This window comes from Ceratotherium simum, chromosome 26 (assembly GCF_057802395.1).
Source record: "Ceratotherium simum simum isolate JZ-2026a chromosome 26, ASM5780239v1, whole genome shotgun sequence".
Classification (NCBI taxonomy): domain Eukaryota; kingdom Metazoa; phylum Chordata; class Mammalia; order Perissodactyla; family Rhinocerotidae; genus Ceratotherium; species Ceratotherium simum.
In genome coordinates, this window is record NC_141925.1 from 39,451,634 (window position 1) to 39,474,044 (window position 22,411).

Below are 22,411 nucleotides of genomic sequence, written 5' to 3' on the forward strand. Positions count from 1 at the left end.
AGATAATAACAACAATAAACAAACACATAGGGACAGAGATTGGATTGGTGGTTACCAGAGGGGAAGGGGGGAGGGTGGAGGGTGAAAGGGATAATTCGGTACATGTGTGTGGTGATGGGTTGTAATTAGTATTTTGGTGGTGAACATGATGTAGTCCATGCAGAAATAGAAGTACAATGATGTACACCTGAAATTTTTGCAATGTTATAAACCAATGTTACTGCAATAAAAAAAAAAAAAAACAAAGTTATGTGCAACCATCACTATAGTCAATTGTTAGAACATTTTTATCAACACAGATACCCTGCACGTTCTTACTACTACCTCCCACTCCCTTAGTCCTAAGCAACCACTAATTCACTCTGTCTCTATAGATTTACCTAGCGTGGATTACCTAGCATTCATATAGATGGAATCATACAAAATGTAGTCTCTTGTTGCTGGCTTTCTTCATTTAGCATAATGTTTTCAAGGTCCATCCGTGTTGTAGCATGTATCAGTACTTCATTTCTTGTTATGGTTGAATAATATTCCATTGTATGGACATAACACCTTTTGTTTATCCATTCATCAATTGATGGACATTTGGGTTGTTTCTACCTGTTGGCTATTATGAATAGTGCTACAATGAATATTCATGTACAAGTTTTTTTTTTTTAACTGAATACCTGTTTTTGATTCTTTTTAGTGTGTACTCAGGGGCAGATTTGCTGAGTTATATAGTTGTAACTGCCAAACTGTTTTCCACAATGGCTATACCATTTTACCTTCCCACCAGTAATGTATGAAGGTTCTGTTTTCTCTACATTGTCACCAACACTTGGTCAATACGTTTCTGTCTTTTGATTATGGCCATCCTAGTCAGTGTGAAGTGGTATCTCATTGTGGTTTTGATTTTGCATTTCCCTAATGGCTAGTGATGGTAAGTAATGTTTTATAAGTTTGTTGGCCATTTTTTTAATCTTCTTTAGATAAATGTCTACTCAAAGCCTTTACCCATTTATAGCTGGGTTGTTTGTCTTTTTGTTCTTGAGTTGTAAGATTTCTGTATATGTTCTAGATAAAGTCCCTTATCAGATGTATGATTTGAAAATTTTTTCTACCATTTTGTAGGTATCTAACTTTCTTGCTAGTGTTCTTTGAAGCACAAAATTTTCAATTTTGATGATGTACAATTTATATATATTTTTTTTCATTGCCAGTGCTTTTGGTGTCATATCTAAGAATCCATTGCCATATCTGAGGTCATGAAGATTTCCTCCTTGGTTTTCTTCCAAAAGTTATATAGTTTTAGCTCTTATGTTTAGGTCTTTGCTCCATTTTGAGTTTTGGGTTTTTTTGGTATACAGAGTGAGGTAAGATACCAACTTCATTTTTTTTGCATGTGGCTATCCAGTTGTCCCAGCACCATTTATTGAAAAGACTATATTTCCTCATTGAAAGGTTTTGGAACACTTCTCAAAATTGAATTGACTATAGATACTTTGGTTTATTTCTGGAGTCTAAATTCTATTTTATTGATCTATATGTCTATCCTTATGTCAGTACCACATTGTCTTGATTATAACAGCTTTGTGGAAAGTTTTGAAATCAGAAGTTTGAGTCCTACAATTCTATTCTTTTTTTTTCAAGATTGTTTTGGCTATTCTGGGTCCAATTCTTCCATATGAATTTTAAATTCAGCTTGTCAATTTCTACAAAGAAAGTAGCTAGGACTCTGATAGGAAATGTGTTAAATCTTAGGTATGGATTTAATGTTTAGATTTGGAGAGTTTTGCCACCTTGACAACATGAAGTTTTCTCTCCATGAATGTGGCATGTTTTTCCATTGATTCAGACCTTCTTTAATTTATTTCAACAATATTTTCTAATTTGCAGAGTATAAATTTTGCACTTCTTTTGTTAAATTTATTACTAAGTATATTGTTCCTTTTGATGTTAATGCAAATGGAGTTCTTTTCTTAATTTCACTTTTGAATTTTTATTGCAATGTATAGAAATACAATTGAGCTGTATGTTGATTTTGTTTCCTGAAATGCTGCTGACCTGGCTTATTATATCTAAGAGGTTTTTAGTGGATTCTTGAGGATTTTCTATATACAAGGTCGTGTTATCTGATAATAGAGATAGTTTTACTTCTTCGTTTCCTATATGGATGTCCTTTATTAGGTTGAGGAAATTCCCTTCTATCCCTAGATGGTTCAACATTTTTAATACAAAAGGATTTTGGATTTTGTGAAACGCTTTTTATGAATCTATTGTGATGATCATGTGGTTTTTGTTTTTTATTCTATTGATATGATGTATTACACAACGTGGCATTCCTGGGATAAACTCCACTTGGTTTTGGTGTGTACCTCTTTTTATATATTGCTGGATTCAGTTTGCTAGTATTTCGTTGAGGATTTGTGCTTATGAAATGGTGTTCATAAGACATATTGGTGTGTAGTTTTCTTTTCTTATGATGTCTTTTTCTGGTTGTAGTATTAGGGTAATACCAGCCTTGTAGAATGAGTTTGGAAGTATTTCCTCCTCTTCTATTTTTTGGAAGAATTTGTGGAAAATTGGTGTTAATTCTTTTTTAAATAATTGGTAGAATTCCCCACTCCCCATCTGGACCTGAGCTTTTCTTTGTGGATAGGTTCTTGATTACTAACTCAATCTTTTCACTTGTTATAGATCTATTCAGATTATCTATTTCTTTTTATTTATTGAGGTCACATTGGTTTATAACATTATATAAATTTCAAGTGTACATTGTTATATTTTGAACTCTGTATAGACTGCATTGTGTTCACCACAAAAATCTTGTTGCCATCTGTCACCATACACATATGACTCTTTACCCCTTTTGCCCTCCCGCAGCCCGTTTCCCCTCTATTAACCATCGCAGATTGTCTACTTCTTTTTGAGTAAGTTCCTATATTTTGTTTCTTTCTAGGCAAGTGTCTATTTCTTCTAAGTTACCTAATTTATTGGTGTACAATTGTTCATAGTATTCCTTTAGAGTTCTTTGTATTTTTTTTAATGTCAGTAGTAATGCCCCTCTTTCATTTCTGATGCTAGTAATTTGAATTTTTTCCCCTTTTTTCTTGGTCAATCTAGATAAAATTCTTTTCAAAGAATCAGCTTTTGGTTTCATTGACTTTCTCTGTTATTCTTTATTCTCTATTTTGTTAGTTTCTGCTCTTACCTTTATTATTGCCTTTCTTCTGCTTGCTTTAGGTTTCATTTGCTCTTCTTTTTTCAGTGTGTTAAGTGAAAAGTTCAGTTATTAATTTGAGACTTTTGTTATTTTTAAATGTATAAGTTTATAATCATATATCTGTAACTGTTTATAAATATATACATTTTTATGTATGTGTACAATTTATAAAACATATATTTATAACCATAAATTTCTCTCTGAACACTGTAAGTTTTGGTACATCCTGTAAGTTTTGGTACACTGTATCTTCATTTTTATTTATCTCAAAGTAATTTCTAATTGCCCTTTTGATTTCTTCTTTGCCCCATTGGTTATTTAAGAGTATATAATTTAATTTCTACTTATTTGTGAGTTCTCCAATTTTCTTTCTGTTATTGATTTCTAATTTAATTTCATTGTGATTGAAAGACATCACGTATTATTTCTATCCTGACTCCAATTTCTGGAACTGCATGATTAATTAAAGTAGCAGACTATGGTCTGATTTATCCAAAGAGATTCTAATCCAATAGATAAGAGGCTAAAAGATCAAGGAATGCAATCTTGTTCCTTTGGTCACTCCAAAGATGCAGAAGGTGTCACTGAACTCACTCCTTTAACGATAAGCCTATGTGTGGACTTGCCCAGCTCTGCCATTGGCTTGGAAGTTCCGAGAGGGAATGACTCTTGGTTGAGAAGCCTGGTGTCTTTACTGTTCTGATTAGTAGAGGAAATTATAATTGCTCCAGGAAACTTTTGCATTTTCATTGTGATTTTTTTTTCTTTTCCCTCCAGCACTCTTTCCATTTCTTATCCCAGTTTTTGAAGTATTAGATATCTTTCTGTTTCCAAAAAGTGTTACTGATTTTTTCACAAAATCTATAAAAAGGATAAAAGACAGTCACCTTAAAGATAAAGAAAAGGTGAAATATGGTGGTGGTTACATGACGGTGTTCACTTTTTTTTTTTTTTTTGCAGATTAAATTTTTCTATTTTTATTGATGTCATAATAGTTTGACATTGTGGGAACATTGTGAGATTCCAGTGGTACATTATTATTTGTCAGTCAATGTATAAATGCACCCCTTCACCCCTTGTGCCCACCCCCCAACTCCCTTCCCCTTGGTAACCACCAAGCTGTTCTCTCTGTCCATGTGTTAGTTTATATTCCACATATGAGTGAAGGCATATGGTGTTTATCTTTCTCTGCCTGGCTTATTTCTCTTAACGTAATACCCTCCAGGTCCATGCATGTTGTTGCAAATGGGACTGTTTTGTCTTTTTTATGGCTGAGTAGTATTCCATTGTATACATATATACCACATCTTCTTTATCCAATCATCTGTCAATGGACACTTGGGTTGCTTCCACTTCTTGGCTATAGTGAATAGTGCTGTGATGAACATAGGGGTGAATAAGCCTCTTTGGATTGTTGATTTCAAGTTCTTTGGATAAATACCCAGAAGTGGGATAGCTGGATCATAAGGTATTTCTATTTTTAATTTTTTGAGGAATATCCATACTGTTTTCCATAGAGGCTGCACCAGTTTGCATTCCCACCAGCAGTGAATGTGGGTTCCCTTTTCTCCACATCCTCTCCAACAGTTGTTAATTTTTTTCTTGGTGTTTATACCCATTCTCATAGGTGTAAGGTGATATCTTAGTTTAGTTTTGATTTGCATTTCCCTGATGATTAGTGATGTTGAACATCTTTTCGTATGCCTATTGGGCATCTGTATATCTTCCTTGGAAAAATGTCTGTTCATATCCTCTGCCCGTTGTTTGATCAGGTTATTTGGTTTTTTGTTGTTCAGTTGTGTGAGTTCTTCATATATTATGGAGATTAACCCCTTGTCAGATATATGGTTTGCAAATATTTTCTCCCAACTGGGGGGTTGTCTTTTCATTTTGATCCTGGTTTTGTTTGCCTTGGAGAAGCTCTTTAGTCTGATGAAGTCCCACTTGTTTACTTTTTATTTTGTTTCCCTTAACTGAGTAGACATGGAATTCGAGTAGATCCCTGTAAGACCAATGTCAAAGAGTGTTCTGCCCATATTTTCTTCTAGGAGTTTTATAGTTTCCAGTCTTACCTTCAAGTCGTTGATCCATTTTGAGTTAATTTTTGTGTGTGGTGAAAGATAATGGTCTACTTTCATTCTTTTGCATGTGGCTGTCCCAGTTTTCCCAGCACAATTTATTGAAGATACTTTCCTTTCTGCATTCTATGTTCTTAGCTCCTTTGTGGAAGATTAGCTGTCCATATATGTGTGGTTTTATTTATGTACTTTCAATTCTGTTCCATTGATCTGTTTGTCTGTTTTTGTATCAGTATCATGCTGTTTTCATTATTATAGCTTTGTAATATATTTTGAAGTCAGGGATTGTGATGCCTCGAGCTTCCTTCTTTTTGCTCAGGATTGCTTTAGCTATTTGGGATGTTTTGCTGCCCCATATGAATTTTAGGATTCTTTGTTCTATTTCCATGAAGAATGCCATTTGGGTTCTGATTGGGATTGCACTGAATTTGTAGATTGCTTTAGGTAGGTAGTATGGACATTTTTAACTATGTTTATTCTTCCAATCCATGTGCATGGGATATCTTTCCATTTCCTTATGTCATCATCGATGTCTTTCAATAATGTTTATAGTTTTCATTGTACAGGTCGTTCACCTCCTTGGTTAAATTTATTCCTAGATATTTTATTCTTTTTGTTGCGAATGTAAATGGGATTGTATTGTTGAGTTCTCTTTCTGTTAGTTCGTTGTTAGAGTATAGAAATGCAACTGATTTTTGTAAGTTGATTTTGTACCCTGCAACTTTGTTATAGTTGTTGATTATTTCTAATAGTTTTCTGATGGATTCTTTAGGGTTTTATAACATAAAATCATGTCGTCTTCAAACAGTGAGAGTTTCACTTCTTCCCTGCCTATTTGGATTCCTTTTATTCCTTTTTCTTGCCTAATTGCTCCGGCCAGAACTTCTAGCACTATGTTGAATAACAGTGGCAAGAGTGGGCACCTTGTCTTATTCCTGTTCTCAGAGGAATGGCTTTCAGTTTTGCCCTCTTGAGTTTGATGTTGGCTGTGGGTTTGTAATATATGGCCTTTATCATGTTAACGTGCTTTCCTTCTATACCCATTTTATTGAGAGTTTTTATCATAAATGGATGTTGGACCTTGTCAAATGATTCCTCTGCATCTATTGAGATGATCATGTGGTTTTTATTCCTGACTTTGTTAATGTGGTGTATCACGTTGATTCACTTGTGGATGTTGAACCATCCCTGTGTCCCTGGTATAAATCCCACTTGATCATGTTGTATGATCTTTCTAATGTATTTCTGTATTCAGTTTGCCAATATTTTGTTGAGGATTTTTGCATCTATGTTCATCAGTGATATTGGCCTGTAATTTTCCTTCTTTGTATTGTCCTTGTCTGGCTTAGGTGTCAGGATGATGTTGGTCTCATAGAATGTGTTAGGAAGTATTCCATCTTCTTCTATTTTTTGGAATAGTTTGAGAGGGATAGGTGCTAAATCTTCTTTGAATGTTTGGTAAAATTCTCCAGAGAAGCCATCTGGACATGGACTTTTATTTTTTGGGAGGTTTTAGATTACTATTTCGATCTCTTCACTTGTGAATGGTCTTTTCAGATTTTCTATTTCTTCTTGATTCAGTTTTGGGAGGTTGTATGAGTCTAGGAATTTATCCATTTCTTCTAGATTGTCTGATTTGTTGGAATATAGTTTTTCATAGTATTCTCCTATAATCTCTTGTATTTCTGTTGTACCATTGTGATTTCTCCTCTTTTGTTTCTAATTTTATTTATTTGACCCTTCTCTCTTTTTTGTTGGTGAGTCTGGCTAAGGGTTTGTCAATTTTCTTTAACATCTCAAAGAATCAGCTTCTTGTTTTATTGATCCTTTCTACTGTATTTTTGATTCAAAATCACTTATTTCTGCTCTAATTTTTATTATTTCCCTCCTTCTGCTGACTTTGGGCTTTGTTCGCTCTTCTTTTTCTAATCCTGTTAGGTGTAGTTTAAGATTGCTTCTTTGGCATTTTTATTTTTTATTAAGGTGAGCCTGTATTGCTATGAATTTCCCTCTCAGGACCGGTTTTTCTGCATCCCATAAGAGTTGGTATGGTGTATTTTCATTTTCATTTGTAGCCAGATATTCTTTGATTTCTGCTTTAATTTCTTCAATGATCCATTGGTTGTTCAGTAGCATGTTGTCTAGTCTCCACATCTTTGTCACTTTACCAGCTTTTTTCTTGTAGTTGATTTCTACTTTCATAGCATTATGGTCAGAAAAGATGCTTGTTATGATTTCAATCTTCTTAAGTTTATAGAGGTTTGCCTTTTTTCCCAACATATTGTCTATCATTGAGAATGTTCCATGTGCACTTGAGAAGAATGTGTAATCTACACTTTTTGGATAGAGTGCTCTCTATATGTCTAAGTCCATCTGGTCTAGTTTTTCATTTAAGTCCACTATTTCCTTATTGACTTTCTGTCTGGATGATCTATCCATTGATGTAAGTGGGGTTTTAGGTCCCCTACTATTACAGTGTTGTTGTTGATATCTCCTTTTAAGTTTGTTAATAGTTGCTTTATATACTTTTGGTGCTCCTGTGTTGAGTGCATATATGTTTATAAGTGTTATGTCTTCTTGGAGGAGTGTCCCTTTTATCATTACATATTGCCTCTCTTTGTCTCTCATTACCTTTTTCATCTTGAAGTCTACTTTATCTGATATAAGTATGACAATCCCTGCTTTCTTTTGTTTGCCGTTAGCTTGGAGTATTGTCTTCCATCCTTTCACTCTGAGCCTGTGTTTGTCTTTAGAGCTAAGATGTGTTTCCTGGAGGCAGCATATTGTTGGGTCTTGTTTTTCAATCCATCCAGTCACTCTGTGTCTTTTGATTGGGGAACTCAATCCATTTACATTTAGAGTGATTATTGATATATGAAGGCTTAATGCTGCCATTTTATCTCTTGTTTTTCAGTTGTTATGTATTTCTCTTGTTTCTCGGCCTGTGTATTTTGGACTGCTAATTCAGTTTGGTGGCTCTCTATGATGGTTTTCTCAGTTTTCTCTTTATTTATCATCTGTGTCCTTGTTCTGATTTTTTGTTTAGTGGTTACCATATGGTTTGTATAAAAGATCTCATAGATGAGATAGTTCATTCCCTGATAGCCTCTTGTTCCCTTAGTCTAAGCAGTTTTCATCCTTTTCCTCTTCCCCTTCTCAGTTGTTGTTAAACAACTTATTCCATTATGTGTTGTGAATTTGTGGTTAAAATGAAGTGACGATATTAATTTTGATGTTTTCTTTCCCTTTATCTTTAGAGTTATAATTAAGTATTTGCTAATCTATTCTGATAGAGAGTTGCAATTTTCTGATTTTGTCTGCTTATTTATCTGCTTGCTCAAGGCTTTGTAAACCCTTTCTTTCCCTTTTTTTCAGGTATGAGGGCTTTATTCATCAGATCTTGTGGGGGGGGGGCTTGTGGCAATGAACTCCATCAGCTTTTCTTTATCTGGGAAAGTTTTTATTTCTCCATCATATCTGAAGGATATTTTCACTGGATATAGTATTCTTTCCTGAAAGTTTTTGTCTTTCACAATTTTGAATATATCATTCCACTCTCTTCTAACTGTAAGGTTTTGGCTGAAAAATCCACTGAAAACCTGATAGGGCTTCCTTTGTAGGTTATTCTCTTCTGCCTTGTTGCCCTTAATATTTTTTCTTTATCATTGACTTTTGCCAGCTTTACTAATATGTGCCTTGGAGAAGGTCTTTTTACATTGATGAAATTAGGAGTCCTGTTGGCTTCTTGTACATGTAATTCCAGCTCCTTCTCCAGGTTTGGGAAGTTATCAGTTATTATTTCTTTGAGCAAGCTCTCTGCTCCTTTTTCCCTCTCTTCTCCCTCTGGAATACCTATAATCCTTACGTTGCATTTCCTAAGTAAGTCAGATATTTCTCAGAGAATTTCATTTCTTTTTAGTCTAAATTCTCTCTCCTCCTCCATCTGAAGCATTTCTGTGTTCCTATCCTCCAGATTGCTAATTCTATCCTCCATATTGTCAGCTCAGTTCTTTAAGGACTCCAGATTTTTCTTTATCTCATCCATTGTGTTTTTCATCTCTAACAATTTTGATTGGTTTTTCTTTATAGTTTCTCTTTTGTGAAGAATTCCCTCTGTTCAGTAATTTGGTTCCTGATATCATTGAACTGTTTTTCAGAATTCTCTTGTAGTTCATTGAGTTTTCTTATGGTCGTTGTCTTGAATTCTTTGTCATTTAGATCATAGATTTCTGTGTCTTCAGGATTGCTTTCTGGGTGTTTGTCTTTTTCCTTCTGGTCAGTAATATTAATATATTTCTTTATACCATTTGATAGAATTGATTTCTACTGGCGGATAGTGATATTTTCTGGATGCAGGTTCCACCTGCCACTGCTTGGCAGGGCAGGAGCTGTGTAATCTAAGCCTGCTGCTGCAATCCCTGTCAGGTGTGGCTGTCCGAGCCTGGGTCACTCCCTGGGATCACAGCAGCCCTATGGGCTCTCCCACCGAATGGGAAAGTAGTCATATGGGGCCCTCAGGGCTACTGCTGCCTGCTCCCCCAGACCCACGGAGTTGTGCTTCCCCCTTCGGGGCTGCAGGGGTACTAGGTACATTCATGGTAGCCAGGAGCTTGTTGACCTGGACTCAGAACTCAGCTGCTCTCTGTGCCTAAGTCGCACCAGCCATTGTGTTTGTGGACAGGACTTCCTCTCTGGTACTGAGCCGAAGCCACTCCCTGGGACCAGGTGGGATAGTAGATTCTCCCACCAGATGAGAGAGTGATAACATGGGGGCTCAGGGCTACTGCTGCCTGCTCCCACAGTCCCACAGAGACATGCTTGCCCTCTTCATGGTTGCAGCAGTACTATGTGTGAACAAGCAGCCAGGAGCTTGTTTGCCTGAACGGCAACTCAGCCACCCTCTGCTCCTAGGTTGCACTAGCCTTTGTGCTTGGTGGGCAGGGCTTTCCCACGGAGTCCAAACCTGCACCAATCTCTGTGGACTGCTTGGCCCTGAGGGCTCTCCCACTAGATGGGGAAAAGATCACTCGGGGTGCTCAGGGCTACCGTCACATGTTTCCACAGTCATGCTGAGGCAAGCTCCCACCCTTGGGGCCACAGTGATGCTATGATCCCTCCAGCTGGGAAAGTGGTTGCATGCATGCACTGGGCTGCCCGGGGTCCAAAGTGTGCTCATCTATCTCCACCACCTCCTCAGGGAGGTGGTCCATCCACCTTAAGATATATAGCTGCTCAGGTCTCTCAGGAATCCTGATGTTCTGTGTGGTTATCATGTGCTCATCAATGATTGTCCTGGGTCACCTGAAGAATGCAGTGATCCACGGGGGTCTCAATGAGCCCAAAGGCCAGTTCATTGTAGATTCCAGGCGTTCTCTGGTGGGTTTCTCTGAAATCCTGCCATGACTATGCCAAGAAATGTCAATGCAAAATAACCAATGACCATTCTATAGATAAGAAAAGTAAAGTGAGTTTACTTGAGGCAGAGTCCAGTGTTCACTATTTGATAGTTTATTAAGCTGTAAACATATGATTTGCACACTTCTCTGTAAATTTTTTAAGGTAGGTAGAGAACTATAGGGTGTAGAACAGGAGAGTTCTAACATTTTGGGGAAAATGAAGAAGGTGGATTTTGGGGAAGGAGATAAGAAAATAAATCAGAGAGCAATGTTTAAAATTTAATAATAGGCATGAAAATTAGTATGTTACTACATGAATGTTGTTGAGATAAAAACTTTACCACTTCCCTTCAATAAATTGTGAAATACTAAAAATTACTGTTTAAAAATTACATTGCTGATATTATAATTTCCCCAGATCATATATTGGCAAAAACTCACTTCCAACAAGCCTTTCATTTTACACATTGCTCAGTGGAAGACCCAATCAGGTTACCTTGTGGAGTATAGTCTATGTTAAATTGGAGCCTTCTCATAGTCTGGAGTTAGCAGGAGTCTTCTCTGGGCATTGAGGCTGCAAGCTGCCTAACCCTGCTTTGTCTTCTTGAGGCCTGGAGAGCAGCACAAGGAAGTCTGCAGGTGAGGTAGACAGAGCTGAGTACCACTGGATGTTGCTGAAGATTGTGTAGAATTCTGGGAGGGTGGGGCACTTGAAGATGTTTACACAAAAGCTGCTGATGATCTCTGCAAATGTCAGAGGATTAATCTCTGTGGCCATTCGTTAATAATAAAGGTAGAAAAGAAAAGTTATTGAAGTCAGGGACTTCCTCCTGAGCAAGCAGGCTTGACAGGTGAGGATGCAGGCAATTCTTTGGTCAGGGTAAGTAGCTGTGTTCAGAAGCCAGAGAAGCCAAAGATCAGAGAGAGAATGGATCTAGAAGCAGTTGAACATGATGGCTAGATTTCTCTCAGGGAAACATACTGCTCTCCAAGATTTGTAAGTGGATGATTTTTTTCAGACAGCACTAGTCACATTTCTGGACTTAGTCTCAGGAAAGAGGCTGCACTCCTGATTTATCTCTGACTGCACAAGTGACCGTCCATCATTGAAATTCTCTTTCTTCTTCCAGCAATGGGTGGATTTTCTTCAGCTGATGATTAACATTCAGAATTCCAAAGAAATGGACACCCTTAAAGGTAACCAAGGAGTGCTACAGAGGGCTACTGTGGGGAGGCTCAGAGGGTGGGTGTGGCTCCAAAAATATCCAGGAAGTTTTCCAGACAGATGAAAATTTCTGCCAAATTGAAGAAAGACACATGTTCAAATATAAATGGTAGCCAGAGGCACTTTCTAGAAACCTACATGCATAACTTTCTTCAAAGCTTGAAGAGCAACCATAAACAAGTATTTCATGCCCAGAAGTTAGTCAGTGTCTATGGATCACCTACATCAGAACCTCTGGAGAGCTTGATTCCATGTAAATTTACAGCCCTCATCCAGACCCACTGAATCAGAAACTCTGCCTGGAAATTTGCATCACGGCTTCATCACAGAAGGCACATTGCCCCGTTGTTGGTGATCTTAACTTGGAGATTGGTTTAAAGTTGTGTTTACTAGCTTAATCTACTGTAAAGTTTTATTTTTCTCCATGTAGTTATTAAGTAACTTGCAGGGGAAGCCTTTGAGCTTGTGTAAACATTTTGTTCATGTTCAAATTTCACTTACTAGTTTTATCAATGTGGATGGTTTTTGACTGAGATCATCGTTACATTGATAGTTGCAAAATGATGACTTTCTAATTCCATCATTTCTTCTACATTTATGAGTAATTGTTCTCTTGTAAGGGAGAACTTTCCATTTTTATTTATTTATTTATTTATTTATTTATTTATTTATTTATATCATTATGATCTCATATGTAACTAATTTAATCTCTTTCTTACATCATTCTTTATTTTGATGCTCAAATTCTCTCAGGTTTGTCTACTGGAACCCACTTAAAGTGGGCTCTTGCATCCTTCTTTTTCTTCTTTCTTTCTTTTCTTCTTTTTTTTTTTTTTTGTGAGGAAGATCAACCCTGAGCTAGCATCCGTGCTAATCCTCCTCTTTTTGCTGAGGAAGACCGGCTCTGAGCTAACATCTATTGCCAATCCTCCTCCTTTTTTTTCCCCAACACCCCAGTAGATAGTTGTATGTCATAGTTGCATCTTTCTTTTTTAAATTTTACTTTTTCAATAGAGTTTATATTTTAGTGCAACTTTAGATTCATAGCAAAATTGAGCAGAGGGTACAGAGATTTCCCATTTCCCTCCTGCCCCAGACACACACAGCTTCTTCCACTCTCAAAGTCCCTCACTAGAGTGGTACATTTGTCACAACCAATGAACCTACATTGACACATTATTATCACCCAAAGTCCATAATCTACATTAGGGTTCACTCTTGGTGTTATACATTCTATGGGTTTTGACAAATGAATGATGACATATATCCACCATTATAGTCTACCAAGTATTCTGTATCCTCCTCATGTATCATTTTCTAAACACTTCCTTGCTTTCTGTTGAAAGACATTCCAAGTTTCTCTTCTACTTCCACTGACCAGCACTGGAATCAACCATTTCTCCAAGGAGTTCTGATTCCTTTTAGTAAGAAATGATATTTAGAAACCAAAATCTGTTTTCTCACTACTAATCATTTGTAGTAGCTCATTGTTACTAAGGGTGTCTTTGCCTCTAGAACCTCTCGGTGGACAAAGTTAAGAACATCAAATACAGTTACACAGAACTGACAAACATAAATATTTCTACATCTTCCCATTACCAGTGATGTAAACATGATCTCTCTTTCTCAAAACACTAAAATTCTGATTTATAGTTAATTTCTATGACATAAATTTTCCTATATGTTTAATTTCAAACTACCAAAATTTGACAACCATCTCACATAATTCCTGAATATTTAACAATTCATTCTAGACAGCACGGATGATCTGAGTATAGCAAACCGTTATAAATATATCTATATCTATACCTACATTTACATCTATTTATCTGTCTATCTATCTATCTATCTATCTATCTATCTATCTATCTATCTATCTAGTCTAATACCACTGTCTGTGATGAAAGAAATACTCTATATCTGGACTGTTCAATATAGTAACCACTAGAGACATGTGGCTGTTGAACACTTGACACGTGGCCAGTGTGACTGAAGAACCGAAACTTAAATTGTATTTAAATTTAATTAATTAAAATTCAAATAGCTACATGTGGTTACCATATTGTATATCACAGCTCTAAACTTTGAGTATCATGAGATTCATGCTAACTGGAGGAAAGAATTTGATAGTTGAATTTACCCACAACAGCATCACAGAAATCATCATTGGGAAATCAGAACTTTGTAGACCTTTCTTACTCTCGTTTTGTATTGTTTGTAGCTGCCAATTACATGATTTGGGTGGGTACCATGTTTATTTCAGTGCTCAGAATATCTAAATATCCTAATCCAATGTCTGTTAAACAGATTAGAGCCTGAGATTTCTTAGTGTTTTTCAGGAGAAAATCAAAAGGGAGACCAACTTATAATCACAAGGGTAGTTTCCAGAGCATAGTAGAGCAGAGGGGCAGCATGTGGTGAGGAAGATAACGTTCAGATCATTATTGATTAAGCATTGTTGTTACTCTCAATGGACCCTAATTTTTTTTTTTAATTTCATGCTGCCCAATGCCCTTCATTGCACATTCTTTCTTCTGATATTTTAATGCCATTGATCAGACAAGGGTCAATCACCACACTTCCAGCATTTTGTCTGTCTCTGTAGCTTCTGTATATATCTGAAATCTCCCCTTTGAAGACTTGTGCCCCAGGTCTTCCATTACCTGATTCTTTTCAAGGTACAATTCATGCCACTCAAACCATGTTGTGCACAGAGACCACTACATCTCATGAAATTTCAGATTTGATTAGCTAATTCTAGGGTGGGGGTTAAGATTCTGCATTTCCAAAAATCTTCTAGATACTGATGATACTGTTGGTCCATAGACCACACTTTGAGTAGCAAGAGTTTATCTGTAGTGTAATATTATTCTCTTAAGTTCCTTCAAATATAATTAGATGAAAAATCCTTTAATTTCCTCTACAATTAAGCCTTAATATTGCAATTTCTCTTAAAAAGTTTCAAGCTACATGTTACCTAGAATAATTTAAAGTTTTCCTTTGGGAGAATGCTGACCCACATTACTTGGATACTTGTAGGTAATGTACTTTTTTAAGATTCTCCAAAGGACAGTGCTATTAATAGTGTGCGTTAGATAGAAATGCTATTTCTTAAATTACCCAGCTGTGTTGGTGGGAGGGTGGCATAACCAGGTGCAGATGGCCAAGAATTGTATAGACCTTGGGAAAAACTGGATTAAGATCATTTTTGGCTTTTCCTGGCTCTGTCAGATAGACATCAGAGAGCAAACCACTTCCAGTTTGACTCTGAACTGCTTTTCTATTTTTTCCCTAGGGGTTTTGGAGTTTCATTTGAATTTCTCATCATCTAAACTGTGATGTTTTACATTGACCTGCTATTACCTAAAATGTATTTCCTCTCCTTTTACCTCTGTCTGATCTGGAATGCGTGGCCCAATCTATTATGTTTATTTTTGCTGGCTATGAGCCTGTTAGCACATCTCTTTCATTCTTTATGCATTTTTTGGCTACTCATCATGATGTCTGGCAGAAGCTTCAGGAAGAGATTGATGTGACTTTCCCCAATAAGGGGAGTGGATGATACCTGCAAAGGGAGGGAGAAGGTGAAACCTTAGCAAGAATGTCTCCTCACCACTGCCTAGGGGAATTTGTGGGAAAAGCACATAAGCCTTAATTCTGTCTTCTAATATAAGATGGATATAAAGGGACAAAAACAAAGAGAGAAACCAAAACAATTTATGCTACTCATATAAGATAAGGTCTTTGAAAAAGTGCTGACCCTAGTGTATCAGTTATCTGTTCCCACAGTAAAGCCAGCTAAAAATCACAAAACCTCAGTGACATCTAACAATGTTATCCCTTTTTATACTGGCTGGACTTGCTTTGCTCTGGCTGTTAGCTGATCTAGGCTGGCCTTGGCTAAACTCGCTAGGCTGACTCTGCTCCACATGTGATCCACACATCTCTCATAGTTCAGAAAACTAGCCTTTGTGTGTTCTTCTCAGGGCAGTGGTAGAGGGCAAGAGCATGAAGCCCTGGCCTATGGGTGCCTTTCTAAACAGTGTTTGCATCACATTAGCCAACATTCCATTGGTTCAAAGCAAAACACATGGCCAACCCCAGAGTCAGAATGTGAGGGCACCACAAAGATGGATGGCAAGAGGCATGAACACAGGAAAGGATGGAGAGTAGGGACCGTTAGTGTAATCTACTACCCTGGGTAAAATTTGAAGACAGGAGAAGCCTGGTGTAGATGAAAGAGCATAGGCTAGGAAATGGAACACATGACTGAGTCCTGACTGTGGTTTTGGACAATTCTTATGAACTTTCTGAGTCTTAGGTGCTTCACAAATAAGGTAAGGGGACATTTTAGGGTCTACCTCAATTAGAGATCATCTTTCTTCTCTGGTAAAGCCCATATTGTGAGTCTTTTGATTGCAATATGATAGAAGGTTCACTTAGAGACAGAGACTAGTTAAGCATTGTGTTCTTCCTTTTTTAAAAAATCTTTTATTGATGTCACAATAGTTTATAACATTGTGAGATTCCAGTTGTACATTATTATTTGTCAGTCAATGTACAGATGCATCCCTTCACCCCTTGTGCCCACATCCCCAACTCCCTTCCCCCTGGTAACCACCAAACTGTTCTCTCTGTCCATGTGTTAGTTTATATTCCACATATGACAGAGGTCATATGGTGTTTGTCTTTCTCTGCCTGGCTTATTTCCCTTAACATAATACCCTCCAGGTCCATCCATGTTGTTGCAAATGGGACGATTTTGTCTTTTTTATGGCTGAGTAGTATTCCATTGTATATATATACCACATCTTCTTTATCCAGTCATCTGTTGATGGACACCAGGGTTGCTTCCACTTCTTGGCTATAATGAATCGTGCTGCAATGAACACAGGGATGCATGAGCCTCTTTGGATTGTTGATTTCCAGTTCTTTGGGTAAATACCCAGAAGTGGGATAGCTGGATCATAAGGTATTTCTATGTTTAACTTTTGAGGAATCTTCATACCGTTTTCCATAGAGACTACACCAGTTTGCATTCCCACCAGCAGTGAATGAGGGTTCCCTTTTCTCCACATCTTCTCCAACAGTTGTTATTTTTTGTCTTGGTGATTGTAGCCATTCTCACGGGTGTAAGTTGATATCTCATTGTAGTTTTGATGTGCATTTCCCTGATAATTAGTGATATTGAACCTCTTTTCATATGATTATTGGCCATCTGTACATCTTCCTTGGAAAAATGTCTGTTCATATCCTCTGCCCATTTTTTGATTGGGTTATTTGGTTTTTTTTGTTGTTCAGATATGTGAGTCCTTTATATATTATGGAGATTAACCCCTTGTCGGATATATGGTTTGCAAATATTTTCTCCCAACTGGGGGGTTGTCTTTTCATTTTGATCCTGGTTTCATTTGCCTTGCAGAAGCTCTTTAGTCTGATGAAGTCCCGCTTGTTTATTTTTTCTTTTGTTTCCCTTATCCAAGCAGACATGGAATTTGAGAAGATCCCTTTATGACCAATGACGAATAGTGTACTGCCTATATTTTCTTCCAGGAGTTTCATAGTTTCAGGTCTCACCTTCAGGTCTTTGACCCATTTTGAGTCAATTTTTGTGTATGGTGAAAGAAGATGGTCTACTTTCATTCTTTGGCAAGTGGCTGTCCAGTTTTCCCAGCACCATTTATTGAAGATACTTTCCTTTCTGCATTGTATCTTCTTTGCTCCTTTGTCGAAGATTAGTTGCCCGTAGATGTGAGGTTTTATTTCTGGGCTTTCAACTCTGTTCCATTGATTTCTGTGGCTGTTTTTGTACTAGTACCATGCTGTGTTTATTATTGTCTCCTGGTAGTATATTTTGAAGTCAGGGACTGTGATGCCTCCAGCTTCCTTCTTTTTGCTCAGGATTGCTTTAGGTATTCCGGGTCTTTTGTTGCCCCATATGAATTTTAGGATTATTTGTTCTATTTCCATGAAGAATGTCATTGGGATTCTCATTGGGATTGCAGTGAATCTGTAGATTGCTTTAGGTAGTATGGACATTTTAACTATGTTTGTTCTTCCAATCCATGTGCATGGGATATCTTTCCATTTCTTTATGTCATCATCAATGTCTTTCAATAATGTTTATAGTTTTCATTACAGGTTGTTCACCTCCTTGGTTAAATTTATTCCTAGATATTTTATTCTTTTTGTTGTGAATGTAAATGGGATTATATTCTTGAGTTCTCTTTCTGTTAGTTCGTTGTTAGAGTATAGAAATGCAACTAATTTTTGTAAGTTGATTTTGTACCCTGCAACTTTGCTATAGTTGTTGATTATTTCTAATAGTTTTTTGATGGATTCTTTAGGGTTTTATATACATAAAATCATGTCGTCTGCAAACAGCAAGAGTTTCACTTCTTCCTTGCCTATTTGGATTCCTTTTATTCCTTTTTCTTGCCTAATTGCTCTGGCCAAACCTTCCAGCATTATGTTGAATAACAGTGGTGAGAGTGGGCACCCTTGTCTTGATCCTGTTTTGAGGAATGGCTTTCAGTTTTGCCCTGTTGAGTATGATGTTCGCTGTGGGTTAGTCATATGTGGCCTTTATCATGTTGAGGTTCTTTCCTTCTATACCCATTTTATTGAGAGTGTTTATCATAAATGGATGTTGGATATTGTCAAATGCTTTCTCTGCATCTATTGAGATGATCATGTGGTTTTTATTCCTCACTTTGTTAACGTGGTGTATCACGTTGATTGATTTGCAGGTGTTGAGCCGTCCCTGTGTCCCTGGTATAACTCCCACTTGATCGTGTTGTATGATCTTTCCAATGTGTTACTGTATTTGCTTTGCCAATATTTTATTGAGGATTTTTGCATCTATGTTCATCAACGATATTGGCCTGTAATTTTCCTTCTTTGTGTTGTCCTTGTCCGGCTTTGGTATCAGGGTGACGTTGACCTTGTAGAATATGTTAGGAAGTGTTCCATCTTCCTCTATTTTTTGGAACAGTTTGAGACGGATAGGTATTAAATCTTTAAATGTTTGGCATAATTCTCCAGAGAAGCCATCTGGTCCAGAACTTTTATTTTTTTGGGAGGTTTTTGATTACTGTTTCAATCTCTTTACTTGTGATTGGTCTATTCAGGTTTTCTATTTCTTCTTTATTCATTTTTTGGAGGTTGTATGAGTCTAGGAATTTATCCATTTCTTCTAGATTGTCCAATTTGTTGGAATATAGTTTTTCCTGGTATTCTCTTATAATCCTTTGTATGTCTGTGGTGTCTGTTGTGATTTCTCCTCTTTCATTTCTAATTTTATTTATTTGAGCCTTCTTTCTTCCTTTCTTGGTGAATCTGGCTAAGAGTTTGTCGATTTTTTTTTATCTTCTCAAAGATCCAGCTTTTTGTTTCATTGATCCTTTTTTACTATTTTTTGGTTTCAATTTCATTTATTTTTGCTCTAATTTTTATTATTTCCCTCCTTCTGCTGACTTTGGGCTTTGTTCGCTCTTCTTTTTCTAATTCTATTAGGTTTAGTTTAAGATTGCTTCTTTGGCATTTTTATTTTTTGTTAAGGTGGGCCTGTGTTGCTATGAATTTCCCTCTCAGGACCACTTTAGCTGCATCCCATATGAGTTGATATGGTGTATTTTCATTTTCATTTGTCACCAGATATTCTTTGATTTCTCCTTTACTTTCTTCAATGATCCATTGGTTGTTCAGTAGCATGTTGTTTAGTCTCCACATCTTTGTCAATTTCCCAGCTTTTTTCTTGTAGCTGATTTCAAGTTTCATAGCATTATACTTGGAAAAGATGCTTGTTATGATTTCAATGTTCTTAAATTTATAGAGATTTGCCTTGTTTCCCAACGTATGGTCTATCCTTGAGAATGTTCTGTGCGCACTTGAGGAGAATGTGTAATTCGTTCTTTTTGGATGGAGTGCTCTCTATATTTCTATTAAGTCCATCTGCTTTAGTTTTTCGTTTAAGTCTACTATTTCCTTATTGACTTTCTGTCTGGATGATCTATCCAATGATGTAAATGGGGTGTTATGGTCCCCTACTATTATTGTGTTGTTGTTGATATCTTCGTTTAGGTTTGTCAATAGCTGCTTTATATACTTTGGTGCTCCTATGTTGGGTGCATATATATTTATAAGTGTTAATGTCTTCTTGGTGGAGTGTCCCTTTTATCATTATATATTGCCCCTCTTTGTCTCTCATTACCTTTTTTATCTTGAAGTCTACTTTGTCTGATATAAGTATGGCAGCACCTCCTTTCTTTTGTTTGCCATTAGCTTGGCATATTGTCTTCCACCTCTCCTAGCCTGTAAGGTTTCTGCTGAAAAATCCGCTGAAAGCCTGATAGGGCTTCCTTTACAGGTTATCCTCTTCTGCCTTGGTGTCCTTAATATTTTTTCTTTTATCGCGGACTTTTGCCAGCTTTACTAATATGTGCCTTGGAAAAGGTCTTTTTACATTGATGTAATTAGGAGTCCTGTTGGCTTCTTGTACATGTAATTCCAACTCCTTCTCCAGATTTGGGAAATTGTCAGTTATTATTTCTTTGAACAAGCTCTCTGCTCCTTTTTCCCTCTCTTCTCCCTCTGGAATACCTATAATCCTTATGTTGCATTTCCTCATTGAGTCAGATATTTCTCAGAGAATTTCTTTATTTCTTTTTAGACTAAGTTCTCTCTCCTCCTCCATCTGAAGCATTTCTGTGTTCCTATCCTCCAGATTGCTAATTCTATCCTCCGCATTATCAGCCCTGTTGTTTAAAGACTCCAGATTTTTTTTTATCTCATCCATTGTGTTTTTCATGTCTAACAATTCTGTTTGGTTTTTCTTTATAGTTTTGAATTCTTGTGAAGAATTCCCTCTGTTCAGTAATTTGGTTCCTGATTTCATTTCATTGAACCAAATGGGGAAGTAGTCATCTGTGGGCTCAGGGATACTGCCACCTTCACCCACAGACCCACAGAGCTGTGCTCCCTGGTTTGGGGCCACAGTGGTACTATTAGTGTTCATGGCAGCTGGGAGGTTGTTTTCCCGGACTGGGATCTCTGCCACCCACTGCTCCTAGGTCGCACTAGGTGTTGTGCTTGTTGGTAGTGATTTCCCCTCCAGGACTGAGCCAAAGCCACTCCCTGGTACTGGGTGGGATTGTGAATTCTCCCACAAGACGAGAGTGTGGTCACATGGGGGTTCAGGGCTACTGCTACCTGCTCTCATAGTCCCACTGAGACATGCTTCCCCCCTTTGGTGTCACAGTGGTACTATGGGTGTTCACAACAGACAGGAGCTTGTTCACCTGAGCTGCAGTTCAGCCGCCCTTTGCTCCTAGTAGCACCAGCATTTGTGCTTGATGGGTGGGGCTTCCCCACTGGGTCCACGCCTGTGCTGCTCTCTGTGGGCTGCATGGCCTTGAGGGGTCCCCCACTAGATGGGGAAGTGATCTCACGGGGTGGTCAGAGCTAGTGTCACTTTTTCCACAGTCTCGCTGAGGTATGCTCCCCCCCTCAGGCCACAGTGATGCTATGATCACTCCAGCCAGGAAAGTAGTTGCACATGTGTGCTGGGCTGCCTGGGGTCCAGAGGGTTCTCACCTATCTCCACCACCTCACAGCAGGGGGTGGCTAGTCCATCCACCTTTATATATACAGCTGCTCGGGTCTCTCAGGTGCCCTGGTGTGCTGTGTGGATATCCTCCATGGATCAATGAATGCCCTTTTAGTTGTAGTTCGAAGGGGGAGAGACACAGGGAACAGCTCACTCCACCATGTTACTGATGTCCTGTTATCCAAGGATGATGCCTTGGACCTGTTCTTCCTTTTTTGTAATAATAATTATAAGGCATTGACATTACTAATAGCTAACATTTGCTTATTACTATACGTCTCTTCTAAACTATTTCTATATATCAATGAGTTTAATCTTCATAAAATTCTGTATTAGTCAGGATAGGCTAGGTTATAACTCGGTAACAAATTAGTTATCAATCTCAGTCGTTTTACATAGCAAAGATTCATAATTAATAATTCATATTTACATGTGAAAAGGATGTTAGTGGAGGATGGGAGTGGGAGTTCTGCTTCACATAGTTACCAGGGATACAGGCTATGAGACTCCACTTTCTTGAAGTTGCATTATCTGGAACATAAGGCCTTTATATTGGCTGGAGGATAAAGAATAGAGTATTGCACATGGCTTTTCAAATGTTTTGTCCCTGAACTGAAATACATCACCTCAGCTCACAGGCCATTGGCAAAACTAGTTTCTCCTAAGTTCGAGTGGGCTGGGAAATGTGTGGACTACATGGATTTTGGGAGAGTAGTGATGTCTCTGCCACACAACCCTAAGAAATGTAAAGCCTAATTATCTCCATGTAATATATCATAAAACTGAGCTACAGCAAGATGAAATAACTTTCGTACAGTAGTCATACAACGAGTGGTGAAGAAGCCAAGCTATGACCCAACATATCTGGCTCCTGAGCCAAACTCTTAACCTCTACAATAT

The 22,411-nt window shown here is 37.5% G+C and overlaps 1 pseudogene; it reads left to right on the forward strand.

Annotated features, from left to right (window-relative positions):
* Positions 1 to 22,411, forward strand: part of LOC101387866 (cytochrome P450 3A12-like) — a 40,538-nt pseudogene that overhangs the window by 13,139 nt on the left and 4,988 nt on the right.